Below are 15,271 nucleotides of genomic sequence, written 5' to 3'. Positions count from 1 at the left end.
ATCAGCTTAGAGAAAGATAGGTCAAAGTATATTTTACTACTACAGGGAGACAAGAGGAAAATAAAAATTAACTTTCAAATAAAAAGTACTCCATTTATTTGACAACTAGAATGAATTTTATAATTATTGAAGGTGGTAATGATAGGAAACTACTTGGAATTTAAGGCTCATCAAGAAATGGCTTCCTCCATGCTTCATCCAAAACTTGCTTGCTGAAGTTTAGAGAGTAGTCAGACCTCAAACAAAAATATTTATTCTCTTTTTGAAATGTTAATGGCAAGCACATTGGAATTCACATCTATTCAGAATCTAAGTGACTTGCAGTTTATACATAATTGCATAAGGAAAGCATCACATGGGGCATTCTATAAGGCAGTTGACCTGAAGGCTTCAAAATAAAATGTCTCAAAAAAAAAAAAAAAAAGAAAAGAAAAGAAAGAAAAAGGAGGGAAGGAGCAGTTATGGATCAAACAAAACACAACAACAGAACTTCTGAGGTGGCTCAGTGGTTAAGAATCTGCCTGCCAATGCAGGGGACATGGGTTTGATTCCTGCTCCAGGAAGATCCAACATGCCACAGAGCAACTAAGCCCGTATGCCACAACTATTGAGCCTGCACTCTAGAGCCCATTACCCACAACTATTGAGCCCGTGTCCCACAACTATTGAAGCCCGAGTGCCTAGACCCTGTGCTCCACAACAAGAGAAGCTACCACAATGAGAAGCCCGTGCACCACCATGAAGAGTGGCCCCCACTTGCCACAACTACAGAAAGCCTGTGTGCAGCAATGAAGACCCAATGCAGCCAATAAATAAATAAATAAATTTATTAAGAAAACAAATGAAAAACACACAACAACAGAATGCAGTGTTGTAAACCTTGATTGGATTCTGGACCAAAAAATAAATAAAGCATACATTTTTGGAGGGCAACTGGGGAAATTTACATGTGAACTGTATATTAAATGAAGTATGGATTGAATGTTAATTCACTGCAGTGTGATAGTGATTTTGTGGTTATGCAGGAGAATTTATTTTTAGGAGATACCTGCTGAAGTAGTTAAGGATGAAGTATCAATACCTGCAATTTTCTTTGAAATGGTTCAGTAAAAAAAAAAGAAAAAAGGAAAGAAAGTTTTCGTGTAGAGTGATAAAGCAAATGTGGCAAGATGTTAACAATTATTAAATTTAGGTAGAGGATATGTAATAGGGAAGAACCTCTGTATTCTATTACAAGTTAATCACTAAAGGAATGTTGCCTATAAGCTTAAATTATACTTAATGGCCTACCGTGGGGAAACCTGCCTGCCAGGTAATGAGCATTAAGCTAAAATACCTTTGTTTAGCTCACAGGAAACATCCTAACTAGGCCCATCTGTGAATGACTGCAGGCAGGAAGAAATGAACACCTCCGGAGGCTGACCAGAACCAGGAAATGTTTGACTTTACTCCTTCCCCTTTGAGTATAAAAGAAGCCTGAATTCTGACTCAGGTAAGATGATTCTTTGGAATACAAGTCTACCATCTTTCTGAATGAAGTAGCTACTCCAGCAACTCATCTCTCAATTTATTGTTCTGTCATGTGATAAGCCGTATGAGCTTGGATTTGGTAACAAATTTTTAAGCAGTCGGCCGGGAACCTTGCTACTGGTGGCTAGATGGCCCTGGTTGGGGAATTTTTCAGGTAAGGCCCTAGCAGCTGCTGGGACCACTTGTCCTGTGGGTCTTCCCTTCAAAAGTCCCTAAAGTGGCACCGGCTGGTCCAGTGCTGGGTAGTTGGAGAAAGGAATCAACATTTGGGAGCTGATAGGCTCCATACAGTAGGGTAAGTTGCTTTGGTGTGTGCAGTCAGGACTTTATTTCTTCTCTGTTTGGGCTTTTTCTCTGGAATAAGCCAATTTATTTTGTATTTGAGTGGGGTTGGAGAGAGGAAAGGATTGTCAGACATTACCTGATATGTGAATGGTTCATTTGTTTCTTTGGATGCTAGCATTTGTGTGTATAGTTTGTGTTTTGCTTGGCTTAAATTTCTGTCTTTAAAAATGGGGAATGTTTCAGTTATCCCTAAAGACCTGTGAACCACACTTTGGATAAAGTGATGAGATTATACTGTGAACCCATGGGTGAGAGGAAGACAATATTTTATTGCAACAATATGTGGCCATGGTACCTGTTAGGATCTCACAAGGGGTTTAAGCAGGGTTATCTTGGGGCCCTATGCACCATGTACTGCTACTCTTTCTGGGTTAATTATGTCATTTATGGTCTCCTATGTTGTTGATATATGTAAAACCCCAAGACCAAACTTGTATGTGAATTATAAGTACATGGCACTGCCAAAATTAATTTGTAAAAGACCTCTATTTAATTAGCTTAAAGGAAATTAAGTGCTTATATAAATTCTCAAATATAAAAGACATTGGCCAGAATGACTTTTGGGTTCACATTATCTAGGATATAATCAGTATTGAATTAATATCTGATATTAAAGTTGTTTGTTGGCTTGATTAATACAGATATGTCTTTAGAGTCATCAATTTAGGTATCATACATTTATTGTACCTAGGTTTACTAGAAGTCAAATAAAACCTTATTTTTCCTGGTACAAATTTCATCAGCAAGAAAAATAACAATATGACAAAGCTTTTAAGTAAATAGCGGTAAATGAGGTGAGAGTTTCAGATGAACTCTATAGGAATAATTGTTTTGGGAATGTCTAACTAAAATAGTTTCTCTAGATTTTCATAACTTGAAACTAAACTAAGTTAAATGAAGAGAATTCGTTGACTATCTGGGTCATTTCAAATAGCATAAAATATTAGAACATTAATTGCTGGGCAGGTCTAAGTTTACCTACCTTTGCTTTCTTAAGAGAGGAAGACTAAAGCATAAGTTTGCCAATCAGGAAATGCTGGTATGACAAACTGATAAGGATATTTGTTGTATTACTTTTAAAGCTTTTCTGAAGGTTTGTAGTTTTAAAAAGTTGTGAAAAAATCATTACTATTTCTCTTGCTGGAATTCATTTAAAAAGCAACAATGAGAATAAAAATAAACAAAAATACAAGCTCCATTTACATAGAAACAAGAAGAGATCTAAAATCCTAGGCTCAACAGAGGAAAGATAACCAAAAACATCAGAGATTGATCAGAGAGGCTTGCAGGAGTACATGAAGAGAAGTTGCTATAATAAAGAGGGATTCAGCAGCTGCAATATAAACAAAAGAACAGACAGCAGGCAGTGACAAATACTCTTCTCAGCACAGCCTGAAGTGCAAATCCTCAATCCATTGTTTAAAACAGAAGGAATGTATACCAGCAGGTGGCAGGAGCTTCCTGGATCTGGTCTGGTTCTGAGAAGCAGTAGAGAAGGAGCACAGAAAAGGAATATTTTTAAGAAGTGATCTCTCTCTAAGATAGCAGAGAGTCTTTGAGATTGGGAAAAACAAAACATCCCACAGTTGCCAATCCCTGCCAATTAGCCTTTGCTAAATGAAGCTACATGCAAAACCTAGGATCATAAGACAAATTTCACCTGGCCTGGATATTATCCTGGCTTCTTCCCTACAGAAACTTCCTACAAATTTTGGATAAAAACTCAAAATTAAGAGTTAAGACAAAACAAAACCTGGGGCATACTAGAGAGGAAAAAAAAGGATAGATAAATGTGAAACCTCTTACTGGGAAGAAACAAAGAACACTGTTACAAAGCTAAGAACTAAAGCCACTTAATGAACTCCTGATCCCAGAAACCATAATAATAATAAATGCTTATTGTTTTAAGCTACTAAGTTTTAGGGAGTTTTGTTACACAAAATATCCTACTTGGCTATTAAACCATAACTTTTGGATTGTTTTCTCTGCTGCACAGAAATAATTTGCACCTCTATCAGATAAAAATCATTTGTATCTTATCAAGTTTTCTTTAAGTTAGCATTTGGGCCCTAATCCATAATAAACAGTATATCGAACAAAGTTATATTCACCTAGAAGAGTTTCTGCACTACTGACATTTGGATCCGGATAATTTTTTGTTGGGAAGGGGTAGGGGCTGTCCTGTGCATTGCAGGATATGCTTCTAGATGCCAGTAGCACTCTGTCTCCCCACTTAAGTTGTACCAACCAAAAATGCCTCCGGATATTTCCAAATGTCCTCTTTGGGACAAAATTGCTCTTGTCTGAGAACCACTGCCCATGCATCAGATCATGTGGAGGTCTTGCTCAAGCACAGGTTGCTGGACCCCATCCACAGAGTTTCTGTCTGAAGTGGGGCCTGAGAACTTGCATTTCTAATGAGTTCTCAGGTGATGCTTGTGCTGATGCTGTTAGTTGAGCACTGCACTTGAGAATCGCTGCTCTAGGAAGTCAGCTAATCCTTAAACAGGCCTGTTAGACACTGCTCTAGAATGACATCCATAGGACGATGCAGCCGTCTTTTGCCCTATTTCCAGGTTTTGGATGAATTTTTTTGAAAAATTTATTTATTTATTTATTTATTGGTTGTGTGGGATCTTCGTTGCTGAGCATGCCGGCTTTCTCTAGTTGCTGTGAGTGGGGACTACTCTTTGTGGCGGTGTACATGCTTTTCATTGTGGTGGCTTCTCTTGTTGAGGAGCACGGGCTCTAGGCATGCTGGCTTCCATAGTTGTGGCACTCAGGCTCAGTAGTTGTGGCTCAGGGCTCTACAGTGCAGGCTCAGTAGTTGTGGTGCACGGGCTTAGTTGCTCCGCGGCATATGGGATCTTCCCAGACCAGGGCTCGAACTTGTGTCCCCTACGTTGGCAGGTGGATTCGTAACCACTGCACCACGGGGGAAGTCCTGGATAACTTTTCTTAGTAATTCTTTCTAAAGAAATACAAGGTGAATGCAATCCTACATAGTTATAAATGTAAACACTGGAACAAAACTCCGTCTTTCTAAATATTAGAATAAATACAAGAACCAAACCAAAGAAACTCTCTGACTTTTAAAAGTTATAAGTGGTTCAGATGGTTGAAAAATTTTTAACAAATTTAAAAATAAAAGAAAAATTTAAAAAAAGAAACAAAATAGGCAAAGATATAACAGGCAAATGCAAAGAAAAAACACTAGTGATAAACATAATATTACACAAAATTAAATTCAAGGCAAAAGGCACAAAAAGAGACAAAGGCAGGTTGATTTTTTTAATGCTAAAGGATACAATTCACAATGAAAACTTAATAATTGAGTATTTTTGCTGCAAATTACAGAGCATTAGCATTTATAGAATAGGAACTAAAGGCGATTCAAGGAGAAATACACAGAAATATATTAATGGCAAAAGACATTCATTTTCACCATACTCAGCAAATGATACACCAAGCACCAAGTACACAAAAAAGAAGTTGCTACAGCTGTGCCATCTAGTACAGTAGCCACTGACCACATGTGGTTGTTGAGCACTTGAAATGTGGTAAGTCCAAATTGAGGTGTGCTATAGGTACAAAACATGTCAGATTGCAAAGACAGTGTGCAACAAAGAAGGTAAAATATGTCATTAAGAAGTTTTGTATATTGATTACATGAGATGAAGCAACAGAGTAATACAGACATATATATACTACCAACTGTAAAATAGATAGCCAGTGGGAAGTTATTGTATAACAAAGGGAGTTCAACTCGAGGATGGAAGATGCCTTAGAGGACTGGGATAGGGAGGGTGGGGGGGACTCGAGGGAGGGTGGGGGGGGAGTAGAGGGTGGGGGGGGAGTAGAGGGCGGGAGGGAATACGGGGATATGTGTATAAAAACAGTTGATTGAACCTGGTGTACCCCCCTCAAAAAAAATAATAAAATAATAAAAAAAAAAAAAGAAGAAGAAAAACAGATGATTGAACTTGGTGTACCCCCCCAAAAAATAAAAATAAAAAAAATAAAATAAAATAAAGCCATAAAAAAAAAAGTTTTGTATATTGATTACATGGTGCAATGATAACATTTTGATATAATGGGTTACATAAAATATATTAAAAATAACTTTACCATTTTTTTTCACTTTCTTAACATAGCTACCGTAAAATTTAAATTGCATATGAGACTTGTGTTATATTTGATTTGGATAGTGCTGTTCCAGAAGAACTAGAAAATTAACACGGTAACTTTAAATAATTTAAAAGCTAAGACGTATATGGTGCTTATTTCATTCTCGACACTGTTCTAAATGCTTTGCATATATTAATCCATTTATTCCTTGCAACAATGCTAAGATGTAGATGTTATTATAGCCATTTTACAGATGAGTAAACTGAGGCATAGAGAAAATAAGTGATTTGCCTAAGATTCTAGTAATGAATCTGGGATTTGGATCCTGTTAGTCTGGCTCCAGAGTCTGTACTCTAAACCCTGATGTTAAAAATTGATACATATACATATTAACTCTGTCCTCTGAAAACAGACTACGCCTGCAGTTTTATCTTCTTTGATGAAACAATAACAAAAATTGACCATATGTTAGGTCACAAGGAAAACATCAGTAAATTTCCAAAATTTGGAAATAATAGAGATAAAACTTTATTATAATGCTATAAAATTAGAACTTAATGGCAAAGCCAGAAGAATGAAGTCTCTAAAATCCAGAAATTAAAACAAAACAAAACCCACCTCTTCCAAATCTTTCAAACAATTCTTGAATCAAAAAGTAAATTGAAATTGAAGACTATGACAATGATCACGAAAACACTATACATACTTCCTATAGGTTCTGCATAAGCACTACTCAGAGGAAAAGTTAAAGTCTTAAATGTCAAAAAATAATAAAAATAAATGGCTACTTTGCTCAAATCTAGAACGAAAAAAGGAAAAAAAAACGTAGCTAAAATGGATAATTTATAGGGAAATACAATCTGCAAAAACTGACTTAAGAATAAAAAAGTGGGGTGGTTGGAGAGCTACCATCCAAAGTTATCAACAGACTCAAGAGAGTTCTACTAGAAAATTTTATCAAACTTTTACAGTATAGATTAATTCAGTGTACTTACATTGTTCTAGAACACAATAGACTTCTAAAATCTTTAAAATAAATCAGACATAAAATTGACACCAAAACCCAATAAGAATTGCCCCAAATAAGAAAACTGTAATCTCTTTTATGAAAATCAAGGCAAACCTGAAATATTTTAAGTACAGTGCAAAATATGAAGGTTCATACTAGGAATTTAAGAATGGTTCAGTATTCATTTACCTACGAATATGTGATTATGTTCATACAATCCAAAGAAGAAAATTATATGATCATCTTAATAAATACTAAATAAACATTTGATAAAATTCCACACACATTTTGATTTAAAAACTCTTGAAAATAAAAGCAGATTAAACAAATAGATGAAAACTTCTAAATGCGATTAAAATGTATCTATCTCAACCCCAAAACCAGCAAGTTAGAAAACACTGTAAGCATTGTTACTGAAAGACTTGTCTAAAATAAGAAGACCTCTCATCATTATTATCTAAGATTGCCTTTGAGAGCTGTTAGGAAATACAGAAGATAAAAAAGAAAACAGGCTATAAATATTTTAAAGTAGGCAAAATAATTACTATGAAGTGACTACACTGAGAAACTCAGGAGAATCAACTGAAAACTTACTAGAAACAAAAAGAAAAACCAATAAGGTAGTTGGGCATTAAGTTAACAGAAATAACTGTCATAAATACAGACAGTAATCAGAAGATAAAAGGCTCATGTATGTGACAACATTAGTTAAGATATCAAGGAATAAACTTCATAAGCAACAAGCAAGCTAAACTTTAAAATGCTGCTGAGAGACACAGAAGAAAATCGAAATGAATGGAAAGGCATCAAGTTCTTGGAGAGGAAGAAAACATCGTGAAGATTTCAGTTTTCTTCAACTGAACCTTTGAATTTCTTACTGTGAACTGCAAAAAACACAAAGAGAAATTTTTTTTGCATTTGTAGATTGATTTTAAAGTTCACAGGAGGAAAAAGCAAACATGAATAGTTAGGAAATATCTGAAAAAGAACAATGAGTACTAATTAACCTCATCATATATTAAAACATAAAGTAAAAGTTTATTACAAGGGTATGAATCGATGGAAATAGTATAACATGTCCAGAAATATCAATAGAAGAAGCAATATGGTAAATTAAGTATATGATAAAGTGGCCATCTGATACCATTTCAGAAAAAAATATTACTCAATAAAATAATTTGAGACAACTGGGTAGCAACTAACATAAATTTGGATTTATAGCTCAAAACTTACACTACAATAATTTCCAAATGAATGAAAGATTTAAATGGAAAAAATTAAATCATATTATAAACTATGGAATAATTATTTTAATTATTATCTTGGATAAGGAATGCCTTTCTAAATAGGACACAGTACCCAGAAGCCTTAAAAGAGATTGATAAAATCAGCTAAGTAAAAAATAAATTAAAAATCTGAGTGACTCATCCCATCAAAAGCTAGGTAAAAAGATAAGCAAAAAATATTTTAGAACATCTGAAGTCATATCACTAACAGAGCTGACTGATATATAAGGAGCTACAAATTCATAAGACAAATTCAACATCCTGGTTTCAAATAAAATGGGCAAAGGAATGGATAATTCACACCAAAAGAAATCCAAAGGACTCATGAAATTGGGTTATCCTCCTCACCAAAATGAAATGTAACTTAAAACTACTCTGTGATAACAGTTTTCACTCATCATTCAAAAATTTCAAATATTTTCTTGGCATGAATGTGGGGAGATAGACGTTCTATTCACACATCACAGCTGGCAATGTTACTTTGTGGAATCTTGATGGAAGACCATTTTTGGCAATATCAATCAAAAACTTAGAATTGTATTTTCTTTTTGACTTACTAATTCCATGTCTAGGAATTTATCCTAAAGATAGTGATAAGAATACCAGTAAGAATAGTAGCAGCAACTAATACTTACAGTGGTTACTGTAAGTGTGTCAGACACTTTTCCAAGTAGTTTACATAGGGTGATTCATTGAATCTTAGCAATAACCTGAGTTCTTACTGACAAGAAACCTGAGGCACAGAGAAGTTAAGTACCATGCTCAAGGATACACAGCTAGTAAGTGGTGGAGCCAGGGTTCAAACCCCAGCAGTATATCTCCAGAATCCAGGCTCTTGCTTGTGACCTCTTGAGATATACTTGGACATAAGAGAAATACAAAGTGAACATGATTTTTCATAACAGTATTGTATGGGATAGGAAACAACTGGAAATAATCCAGTATCCATTAATAAAGACTTGGTTAAACAAATGGTTATATTCACATAATGTAATACCATTCAGAAGTTAACAAAAAAAACTCTATGAATTGATATGGAAACGTCTCCAAAATAAATATTAAACAAAAATCAAGTTGAAAAACGTTCTGTATTACATGCCATCATTTGTGTACAAATGGGGGAAAAGAATGAATATAAAATATTTAATCTCTTTATATGTTTAAAATATCTCTGAAAGAGGACACTAACATACACATAACACACACACACACCCCTAACAAATTAGATGTCTGTGACAGTAGAACTGTGTGACTGAGGGGCAAAAGTGAGGAGGTTTCTTTGAGTAACTTTTTTCTACATTTTGAATTTTGATGCATGTATTTCCTATTCAAAAATTAAATAATAATAATAATAAAAGAATGGTATGGACCCTCCTTAGGGTCTGTGTCACAGAGGAGTAAATTGAGGCAAGGTGAACAAGGGTGACAAATGCCCCCTTGCAGCAAATTCCTCTCTAAGAATGATACAGAGGAATGCATAGTAATGCTCTTAATAATCACTTAATGAAATAGAAAAATCATAGAATTAGTTATTAGCAGAACTGGTATAAGAACAAATTTTTTCAGCTCCTAATGTAGGCCTCTTTCCAGTACATCACACAATCACTCTTATTTTCCCCACAGCTAAAATGACTTCAGAGGTAGTGTTCTATATACTCCAAAGATAGTAGAGATTATATTTTCAAAAAGGGGCTAGTCTGGTGTATAATACACAGGAAGAGATCTCTCTGGTCCAGGTTGATGCGTTAGTAAAGAAGTATTCCTCAAACACACAGGAAGACATTTATCAGTTAGTGGTCTTTAAGCCTTTCTGCTCACCTGCACATTTTTAAATTTATATTCAAAATGTTTTATCATAAATTGAAATGTTTATTGTTTTCAGTAAAATGAAATGAGGTTTGACTATGATCAGAATACATATCTCATGGCATAATTTGATAAAATTAGTTCTAACAAACTATCTTATTTAAGGCATAAAGACCCCTGAATTTGAAAGAAGTCATTTAACATTTTATACATGAGTTTTAATCCAATGTTTTAAAAAATTTTTTTTTCTATTCCTTAATTGTTTTATTTTTTATTTAGTTATTTTTGGCTGCATCGGGTCTTAGTTGTGGCACGAGGGATCTTCGTTGAGGCATGTGGGCTCTTCGTTGCAACACATGGGCTTCTCTCTACTTGTGGTGTGTAGGCTCCAGGGTGTGTGGGCTTCTGTAGTGTGGCACACAGGTTCCAGAGCACGTAGGCTCTGTAGTTTGTGGCACGCAGGCTATTTGTGGTGTGCGGGCTTAGTTGCCCTGTGGCATGTGGGATCTTAGTTCCCTGACCAGGGATCGAACCAACGTCCCCTGCATTGGAAGGCAGATTCCTTACCACTGGACCACCAGGGAAGTCCCTTAATCCAATATGTCTTAATAGATTGTTTTTTGTAAAATAGTCTAGTTATATATTTAAAAGAATCCATATAATTAACCAATACTCTTTTGGTTGCTCTGAACTCAGAGTGTCCCTAAACAGGCCAATTTGATCCTTAAGGAAAAATAAGTAAAAGGGATTTGAATGACTAGAATGCTTTGAATGCATTTTAAAGAAGGCCTCCTTGACCCAGTATTTTGAATGATTTCTGTGATTGGTATCCAGAGGGTTTTATATACTCTGGGGCAATTCATAAGAGGAAGATGTGGGGTGTATTTTGGGATTTTTTATTTTTATTTTTGCAAAGTGGGAAAACTTATTTTCTCAGCTAGTTTTGGGAAAGAGTGCTTGTGGAAGATGAGGATTGAAAATGTATTCCTTTGCTTAAAGCAATCCATTCAAGCGGCATATCCCTTGCAATGACTGTGTATTCTTGCTTATTCCATTTTGGTAAAACTTTATGCTAAACCACAGACATCAACCCACCTTCTTATTTCAGCTTGATTTTGATGGAAACAAACAAGAGAAGATGCTCACCTAGAGGGAACATTCAAAAGCAATATAAAAAGAATTCTGTAATATGATTCTATGAGCAAGGAGTCTCCTAATCTTCAACTCACTCCCTTGGTTGTCCTTGATGATGCTGTTACAAGGCTGCTCTGTTCTACACACGCTAAATATATTGGAAAAGATTCTCATCTTAGACCAAATCAACAACAACTCCCCCCCCGCCCAAAAAAAAAAAAAAAAAACCTAAAAAGCAAAAGAATGCATAGCGGACTGTCCATCATAGATTCTGTATGTGTGGGCATTTGGGATATTTTAGGCTGTTTTGAAGTTGTAGAAAAGAGAACTGAATGCTATGCACTTCTTTACAACATCGTTCCAAACTTGAACCAGGGAGGGAAATGAGATATTCTCCCTTAGGTTCTGTTTAAAGTGTTCCTGAGTATTAATTACCTCTGTACTGATAATTGCTAAACACTGAGTGCATATCACGTATCATACACCGTGGTAGGCACTTTACGCAGATTATCAGGTGGGAATTGTTATCCAGATTTTCCAGACTGGAAGATTATTTATGGTTTAGGTAGGTTAAATAACTTGCTTAAGTTCACAGAGCTAGTGCACCAGAGTTCTGAATCCAGATCACCTGTCTCCAGGTGCTCTAAATGAATCGTTAGGCAAGTATTTCTTGCCACTGGCCACTGCTTTCGAATTTTAATACAGGTACACATTTCATTGCCCTAGTTTGTTACAGAGCAAGTGCCTCTAGGGGAGGCTTTCTACTGCTTTTGTTTTTCCATAGTGAGCGCTTCAATAACTGGGTAAGAAGTTAACTGATAGCAGCCTTAAAAGATTTTAAACTGTTATAGGTCATCATCATTGTCAATAAGATTATAAAATAGCCCTCACTCTTACCTTTGGGTTAGGGTTTATTTTCTCGTTTCATTCAATTTTTTTTTCATTAATTTCTGATAATTGAGGACTAGTTAAAATGAAACAAATTTCTCTGTAGTTTCACATTAGTGTAGTTGACTTGGGATTGGTTTTCTACACCACACAACTGGTCTCTATTGAGAAAGAAAGGATTCTGAAGCAGGTAAACCTTAGGAGACATTAGAGATGGTGTTGGCTAAGACCTTGGTAAGTGGTGGAAGCTCTATAACTAGGAGTAAACCTATCTGTTCTGAGGATTTGATGGTACTTTTATACTTTAAGAAAACTTGATAATTCCTAACCATCTTGTAAATGCCTCATAAAAAATAGCATTAAGATACAGTGAAGGCTAGATAGTTTTACTTTGAATTCCTAAAGAATTCTGAAGTTGACACTTGGGTTTTTAAAGATATTCAATGACTACATTTTCTTGAAAACCTCCTTGGCTTTTTGTAACCTTTCAGAATACATTTCATCCCACTAAGTTTTGTATTTACTCTGTCCTTCCCATCTCAGTGAAACTTCCAGAACTAGTCTAAACTTACTTTCTTGCCTCTCATTCTTTCCTCAAACTCCAGAAAATTGGCTTCAGTATTTATCCTGAAAGTGCTCTTGAAAAGGTCGGGAGATGTAGTGGATATTTTAAAGCCCTGGTTTGTTGAATCTCTGTAGCATCTTGAATTGCTGGTTACTGAGCTCTGAAGCCAGATGGCCTGGGTTTGATTCCAGCTCCCCTGCTTACCAGCTACATGGATGTGGGCCATCTACTCAACCATCCTGGGCTTCACTCTCCTTACATATGGAATGGGGGTAACAGTAGTACCACATTGCCCTTGGTGAAGACCACGCCAACTGCTCTGGTTTCCTTTTACTTCTGTGACCCCCTCTCCATCATCCCTTAAATGCTTATTCTCCAATTCCTTCCTTAGTCCAATGTTCTTTTTTGGGGCCGGGGGTGTGTGTGCATTGGGTCTTCATTGCTGTGTGCAGGCTTTCTCTAGTTGTGGCCAGCAGGGGCTATACTTCTTTGTGGTGTGTGGGCTTCTCATTGCAGTGGCTTCTCTTGTTGTGGCTCGCGGGCTCTGGAGCGCAGGCTCAGTAGTTGTGGCACACGAGCTTAGTCACTCCGTGGCATGTGGGATCTTCCTGGAACAGGGCTCAAACCTGTGTCCCCTGCATGGGCAGGCAGATTCTTAACCACTGCGCCACCAGGGAAGTCCAGTCCAGTGCTCTTTTCTCCCTCTTGAGTGATCTAATACAGAATCATTATTCTATTGAATGTACCAATGCAAACATCACTGGATGCTGATCATTCCCAAATCTCTATCTCCAGGCATCTTCTTGAGTTTCAGATTGAAATCACCACCCCCCCCCCATCCTCACCTCTGAATATACCTTTTCCACTTCTTATATTCTGATTACAATTAATGGTATTGTCATCCAATCACACACACAAAAAACTGTCATATTATTCTCACTCTAACCAATAAAGTCCTATAATTTTACCTCCTAAATATTTCCTGAATTTGTCCTTTCTCTATCCCTATTATTATACATTAGTTTAAGCTCTAAATTTGTGCTTCTAATCTTTGCTCCCCTCCCCTTCTTAAATCTACTCTCTACTTTTTTAGCCAGTGTTTTATATAGAATCCAAAACTGACCACACAACAAACCTTCGCATACTAAGGAACATAAATTAGGTCCAAGTTACTTAGGAAAGTATGTAGTGCTAGTACCTGGCTCCTACAACCTTTCCAAATTTTCCTGCCAATTTCCACCTCACATGAGTAATTCTGAACACTGTGCTAGCCTAGTACCCTGCTATAACGTTCAGTTTTTATTGTAGCATGGTACGATTTGTTTCTGACTCTGCCACTGGACATTTTCAAGGCAGGGACTTTCTGACTTATCTTTGTGCTTCAAATACCCAACATAGTGCTTGGAGTAGAGCAGGCATTCAAGTGTTTATTGAACTGAACTGCAGGTTTCTCTTCTTCCTGAGGAAAGTATAATAACATAACAAATACTGATAATTTTCAGAGATTTTCCCCCAAGATTTCCCCTCAAATTCCTAGGGAACGTTAATTTTTCTACTTCCACCATAGGCTTCTTCATTTATATTTAGTGGGCAGTGAATGATTTACTACGGAAGTTCTCACGCCAACAGTTATGTTTGTGCAATGTCTTTAGCAATGTAATTTTGCAAGTGACTCAAAGCACCCAAGGTGTATGAGTTCAAACACTGACATGCATACCTGTTTCAATCAGTGATTTGAACCCTAGGAATACATTACCGTATACAAATGTGGAAATGTAGCACTGAAAAACACACAGCATTTCTAGTGACTATAATCTTATTAGTGAGGAATGAGAGAAACAAGAAAATCAGGGGAAAAAGAGTTTTACATAACATTAGCTACCCTGTGACTAATGTATTTTTTAATTTAACGTAATAGTGCTCTCTGTTAAAGAAAAAACAACTGAATCAAATACCATCCAAATTACCTAAGGGGGAGATGATAAAGTAATGCACACACATTTAAAATCTATTTTCAAAAGGCTATAACATAGGCAAATAAAATATCCAAAAAGGTAAGATGGGCACAACCTAAAAAAAATCTAGGTGTAAGAGTATGATTTGTGCAGTGGAAAAACATTTAAGTACGTAGTTGACGTTTGAACACAGCTTTGAACGGCACAGGTCCAATCAAATGTGGATTTTTTTCAATAAATACAGTACTACACAATCTGTAGTCTGTTGAATGCACGATGCAGAACTGTGGTTACTGAGGCCCAAGTATGGAACTTGAGCATTCTTGGATTTTGGTATGCACACAGGTCCTAGAACCAACCCTCCGCGGATACCAAAGGATGACTATAGGTGAATTTCCAACTGCATGGAGTGTCAGCAACCTTAACCCCCACATAGAAACAATTTTAAATGCTTTCCCTCAGCACGAATTTATCTAACTTTATTCCAGTAGGAGGTATTGAAGAGGAAGAAATTTCCAACTCTCCCCCTCATAAATTCTTGTGGACTAATAAAATTGACACGACAGATTAACAGGAGAAAAAGAAACAGATTTTAATTTGTGCACCCTGAGGTCTCATAGAAATG

Source organism: Hippopotamus amphibius, chromosome 7 (genome assembly GCF_030028045.1).
Source record: "Hippopotamus amphibius kiboko isolate mHipAmp2 chromosome 7, mHipAmp2.hap2, whole genome shotgun sequence".
NCBI lineage: Eukaryota > Metazoa > Chordata > Mammalia > Artiodactyla > Hippopotamidae > Hippopotamus > Hippopotamus amphibius.
Note: the sequence above shows the minus strand (reverse complement) of the source record.